At 52.8% G+C, this 6,120-nt stretch overlaps 1 protein-coding gene across 3 annotated transcripts in view; it reads left to right on the top strand.

Moving 5' to 3' along the window:
- Positions 1-5,669: 5,669 nt before the first annotated feature.
- KATNAL1 (katanin p60 subunit A-like 1) overlaps positions 5,670-6,120 on the top strand; it is a 99,081-nt gene continuing 98,630 nt past the window's right edge. The window contains exon 1 of one of the 3 annotated variants that reach the window (XM_014548571.1): positions 5,670-5,746. The gene's annotated coding sequence lies outside the window, so the exon portion shown is untranslated. Of the gene's footprint in view, positions 5,747-5,964; positions 6,090-6,120 lie in introns of those variants that run through there. The other 2 variants (XM_014548573.1, XM_005877256.2) reach the window with 2 other exon arrangements.

The raw sequence follows: 6,120 nt of genomic DNA, 5'->3' as shown, positions 1-6,120 counted from the left end.
GCAGGAATTATAATTTTAGGTTATTTGCATCCTTCATTTAAAACCTCAGTTGCTCCACACCTTCAGAAGAGTCTGCTATACAAAAAACCAAAGAAAAGGGTTTGATTTCCGAATTGTGTGTCAGCAGGAGAGAAGAATTGCAGGAGGTAAGATGTGAGGGAGTCTACCTGTTCAGAGAAAGCATAACTTGGAGCCTGAGAGCGTTAAGCCCCAGGGGATGTGTGATCTTGGAGATCACACAGGAGGTGAAAAAGGGACTTGAATCAATCTCAAGAAAACCTCTGTGGACAAGGTGACCTTGACTGGAATGGGATGACGTACACATTAGCTTGCTATTTTCTTTTTAAAATATATATTTTATTGATTTTTTACAGAGAGGAAGGGATAGGGATAGAGAGTTAGAAACATCAATGAGAGAGAAGCATCAATCAGCTGCCTCCTGCACACTCCCTACTGGGGATGTGCCTGCAACCAAGGTACATGCCCTTGACCGGAATCAAACCTAGAACCTTTCAGTCCCCAGCCCGACGCTCTATCCAGTGAGCCAAACCAGCTAGGGCTAGCTTGCTATTTTCAATCATACTTTCTCAAGACACATTTATTACTAGAAAATGACAGGGTCAGTAACCCCACCTCCCTTACCCATTTATTAAATCTCAGGCCTCATTTTCCTCAAAATCTGGAAATTAAGCCTAAACTAACGCTATGGTTTTTATGAGAGTCTACAGTTCTAATAATAATCTTGGAGATACAATACAAATAACAGATTGGTGGTTGCTAGAGGTGGGAATAGAGGGTGGCTGAAATGGGTGAAGGGGGTCAAAAGTACAAACTTCAAGTTATAAGGTAAATAAATCCTAGGATGTAAGTACAGCATGGACCCATAGTTAATATTATCCTATCTAATAATAGAGAAACTGCCTAATAGGGGGGAGCTCCCCAACCCCCTGATCAGCCCTGCTCTGTGTGTGACAGGGTGCAGCGCCCCAACCCCCTCATGGGCCCTGCTCTGTGTGTGACGGGGTGGAGCCGCAACCTCCCCATCGGCCCTGCCCTGAGTGTGACAGGGGGAGTGCCCCAACACCCTGATCGGCCCTGCTCTGTGACAGGGGGCGGTGCCCCAACCCCCTGATCGGCCCTGCTCTGTGCCTAATAGGGGGGAGCTCCCCAACCCCCTGATCAGCCCTGCTCTGTGTGTGACAGGGTGCAGCGCCCCAACCCCCTCATGGGCCCTGCTCTGTGTGTGACGGGGTGGAGCCGCAACCTCCCCATCGGCCCTGCCCTGAGTGTGACAGGGGGAGTGCCCCAACACCCTGATCGGCCCTGCTCTGTGACAGGGGGCGGTGCCCCAACCCCCTGATCGGCCCTGCTCTGTGCCTAATAGGGGGGAGCTCCCCAACCCCCTGATCAGCCCTGCTCTGTGTGTGACAGGGTGCAGCGCCCCAACCCCCTCATGGGCCCTGCTCTGTGTGTGACGGGGTGGAGCCGCAACCTCCCCATCGGCCCTGCCCTGAGTGTGACAGGGGGAGTGCCCCAACACCCTGATCGGCCCTGCTCTGTGACAGGGGGCGGTGCCCCAACCCCCTGATCGGCCCTGCTCTGTGCCTAATAGGGGGGAGCTCCCCAACCCCCTGATCAGCCCTGCTCTGTGTGTGACAGGGTGCAGCGCCCCAACCCCCTCATGGGCCCTGCTCTGTGTGTGACGGGGTGGAGCCGCAACCTCCCCATCGGCCCTGCCCTGAGTGTGACAGGGGGAGTGCCCCAACACCCTGATCGGCCCTGCTCTGTGACAGGGGGCGGTGCCCCAACCCCCTGATCGGCCCTGCTCTGTGCCTAATAGGGGGGAGCTCCCCAACCCCCTGATCAGCCCTGCTCTGTGTGTGACAGGGTGCAGCGCCCCAACCCCCTCATGGGCCCTGCTCTGTGTGTGACGGGGTGGAGCCGCAACCTCCCCATCGGCCCTGCCCTGAGTGTGACAGGGGGAGTGCCCCAACACCCTGATCGGCCCTGCTCTGTGACAGGGGGCGGTGCCCCAACCCCCTGATCGGCCCTGCTCTGTGCCTAATAGGGGGGAGCTCCCCAACCCCCTGATCAGCCCTGCTCTGTGTGTGACAGGGTGCAGCGCCCCAACCCCCTCATGGGCCCTGCTCTGTGTGTGACGGGGTGGAGCCGCAACCTCCCCATCGGCCCTGCCCTGAGTGTGACAGGGGGAGTGCCCCAACACCCTGATCGGCCCTGCTCTGTGACAGGGGGCGGTGCCCCAACCCCCTGATCGGCCCTGCTCTGTGGGTGACAGGGTACGGAGCCCCAACCCCCCTGATGGGCCCTGCTCTGTGTGTGACAGGGGGCGGTGCCCCAACTCCCCAATCGGCCCTGCTCTGAGCCTGACCAGGGGCTGCACCTAGGGATTGGGCCTGCTCTCTGCCACCCGGGAGCAGGCCTAAGCCAGCACGTTGTTATCTCCCGAGGGGTCCCAGACTGTGAGAGGGCACAAGTGAGGCTGAGGGACACCCCCCCACCCCCGCCAGTGCACAAATTTTTGTGCACCGGGCCTCTAGTCTATATATATAAAAGGCTAATATACTAAGTGTCAGTCCAACTGGTAGCTATGACATGCACTGACCACCAGGGGGCAGATGCTCAATGCAGGAGCTGCCGAGCTGCAGTGACTTGGCAGCGGCAGTTCTGAGGTGACGCATGGGAAACCAGAGAGGAGGGAGCCTGATTCGTCTCAGGGCCACACAATTCCATCTTCGGCTGTGTGTTATGTTGTTGCTGGGTCATTGCTGGCCCCAAATCTCGTTTACTGCACACTTGCATTTGTGGTCCACACCCTGTACCACAGTAACTTTGCAGAGTGCTCTCTGGTACTCGGGGACCCCTTGGGGATGTCAGAGGGCCAGTTTCAGCCAGAGGGACCCTGCTCACTCTACAGACGCCCTTTGAGTCACGGGGATGCCACCCCAGGTGCAGCCGGCCAGGGAGGGACCAAGGGAGGTTGGCTCCAGGGCCCGTCTCACCCAGTCCCACCCTGCCGCCCATCTTCTAGCTAATTTCCTTTCAATGTGCATGAATCTATGCACTGAGTTGCTAGTATTATATATTTGAAAGTTGCTGAGAGTAGATCTTTAAAAAAATCAACTAACATTTTTGTTTTTTATGTAAATTTACATAGTGAAATGTACACATCTTACCATATGAGTTTTGACAAATGCATATACCTCTGTAACCCAAACTCTAAGTGAGTTAGAGAGCTTTTCCCAAACTACAGAAAATTCCCTCTTAAGTCAAATCCACCGTGGTCTCCAGGTTACCTCTTTCTGACTCTTACCATGATGGATTAAATAACTAATAATTAAAAGTTATTGTTAAATCCAGGCTTTGTTTCATAATGCTTCATCGGCATCAATGCTTTTATTTCTCACAAGCACTGGGAGATGGATATTATTAAGGATTAAAAGGTGAGCATCAGCCCTGGTTGCTTATCAGCTACCCAGTGTAGCATCAGGATGGGAAGGAGGAAGTGGTAGAAGCTTGGGCTCCTAATTTCAGTTTGTACCACACTGCATTGTGGGGGTTCAGAACAAGTCACCCCAAAATGTGCCTCTGGTATGCAGATTGTTTTGAGCTAAAGGTAACTTTAGCCACTTGGTCAAGACAAACTTCTGCCCCTCCTTTAACTATCTAGAAGAATTTATAGGCCTTGCCTATAAGAGATTATCTTATCACTTTTGACCTATCTATAGGGTAGGACAAACTTTTATTTACTGAACATAGGCTTTTCTTATCCTCTAGCAGTGACCCTTTGAAACTAGCTCAGGATGTTTTATACATCCATTTTCCCCTTTCTGTCTCTGAACCTCTCCAGCAGGTGGGGTCTCTGATCCTTAGGTATTAAATTTGGTCACTTTCTCTTGCTAATCTTCTCATGTCTTATTAGACCAGTGGAAAGCACCTTGAGGGCAAAGTTTGTTCCTCCCCCACAGCATCTCTGAGATGGTACTGGGAATCAACAAACAGTATTACAGATCAAAATGCAAGGGAAGCCCGGCAGGTGTGGCTCAGCATCGAGCCATACATAAAGAGGGCACCTGTGTTACCATAAAAACATTCAAACCTGTAAAGAATTTTTGTGAGTTTATTTGAGCTAAACTGTCGACAATTGCCGGGAAGAAGTATCTCAATGGATTGGGATAATGCTCCAGAGAATGGCAGTTTTCTCATCTATTTTTATACAATGTAATCAAAGGAGGGGACTTAGGTGGGTTACATGAAATCCATTGGTGATAGAGAGGAGGGAGAAAGCAAAGGGGCGGGGAGGGGAGAACGTCTGGGATTGGCTAAAAAGTAAAATGATAGACACATACTTAGGAGGGTGAGGATAGTTAACAGCCAACAATTAACATGATAACAATAACAATGAAGGAATTTGTAGTATCTGTCCTGGCGTCCAAGCACATTAGGTTGTGCCCCAAGGGGTCTGGAAAAATGGAAGTTACAAGTTACCCAGACATTTCAAAGATATGTTATCATAGATGCAAAAAGACAGATAGGCACAGTTAAGGTAAAGGGTGACCTTGTCAGTGAAGATACTGGCCTAGGACGTAACTACCCACCATAACTGCTTTTAAAGTTTATTTTTTTATTTAAAAAATATTTTTGTTGACTTCAGAGAGGAAGGGAGAGGAGGGAGACATAGAAACATCAGTGATGAGAGAGAATCGATTTGCTGCCTCCTGCACATCCCCCACTGGGGATCAAGCCCACAACCTGGGCGTGTGCCCTTGACAGGAATCGACAGGAACCTTCAGTCCACAGGCTGGTGCTCTATCCACTGAGCCAAACCAGCCAGGGCATATTTCAGACTATCCTTTGTGGTTACTTTAGGTCTATTTTTGCAAGACCGCCTTGCAGTTTGTCAGGTTAGCATGTGGCCCCTTTGGTCCACACCTGTTTGATTCCCCCTCAGGGCACACGCCTGGGTTTGCTGGCTGGATCCCCAGTTGGGGGCATGCAGGAGGCAGCCAATTGAAATTTCTCTCTTATCTATGTTTCTATCTCTGTCTCCCTTCTTCTCTCTCTAAAATCAACAACATATTTTTTTTAAAATGCAAGGGAAACCCATGCTACTTGCAAGTTCTCAAACTCCTGAATCAGCCTAAAAGCCGTATGTATTACATCTTTCTAAAAGAGTCCCTTCTCTCCCACTGCTCAGAAAATGGCAGGAAGGAGGTGTGAAAGGTTGCCAATGTGATTTCATTCGTGAGAGCCCAGAGGTGGTTCAGACTGCAAAGCGGCGGAAGGGATCAGCCCGCCGGGTGCCCTCCTCTGATGACACAGGTGTCCTCTTAGGATCCAGCCGCATTCACCAGCTCAGCCTCGGAACAGGGCACGCTGCCACCGGGATGGCTGCTGGCAGGGCTCCTCAAGCAGCCCTAGAGCGCAATTAGTCACCCGTCCTCCTCAATGTCACCGTCTCCCTCTCTCAAACACGCACCTTTGCACCTCGTTCCCACCGCATGCGGCCGAATTCCCAGGCTCCTCCCTGGAGCTGACTCCGAGAACCCCCTCACTGACACCACCGCGCAGCCCGCGCTGTCATGGCAACCGTACGCCGCACCACCGCCTCTTCACGCACGTCGTGAACTAACGGACTCCACAGCGGCGGAGCGGTGGCCGGGGCTCCACCCCCACCCCACCAGACCTGGACCGCATAACCAACAGTCGGCCAGCCTGCGGCACCGGGGTAATGAGTCCAAGAGAGACCGGCGCGAGCGGGAGAGCAGGCAGTGGGGCGCCCAGGGTGACAGCCACACTCCGTCCCCAGTCGCTGGCCCTTGGGCGCCAGCCTTCGCGGCGGGAGCGGGAGAGGCGCGGGTCATTGTGGGGATTGTAGTTCCGTGGCTTCTCGGGCTCATGGTCTTGGATGGGCGCCCTGGACGGGTGACTACAAAGCCCAGCGGCCCCGACGGCTGGGAGAGGCCGATAAACCTTAAGCGGACCGTGGGAGTGAATAATCTTTCTTTGTGGTGAGGGGTTCTTGGGTGGTCGCGGAACGTGACTCTGTGAACTAGGAAAGGGAAGTGGAGGTGAGACTTGACTTGACTTCCCGCCTGGTGG

The sequence above is a fragment of the Myotis brandtii genome, unplaced genomic scaffold, assembly GCF_000412655.1.
Source record: "Myotis brandtii unplaced genomic scaffold, ASM41265v1 scaffold513, whole genome shotgun sequence".
Classification (NCBI taxonomy): Eukaryota; Metazoa; Chordata; class Mammalia; order Chiroptera; family Vespertilionidae; genus Myotis; species Myotis brandtii.
This window is presented reverse-complemented; position numbering and strand designations above follow the sequence as displayed.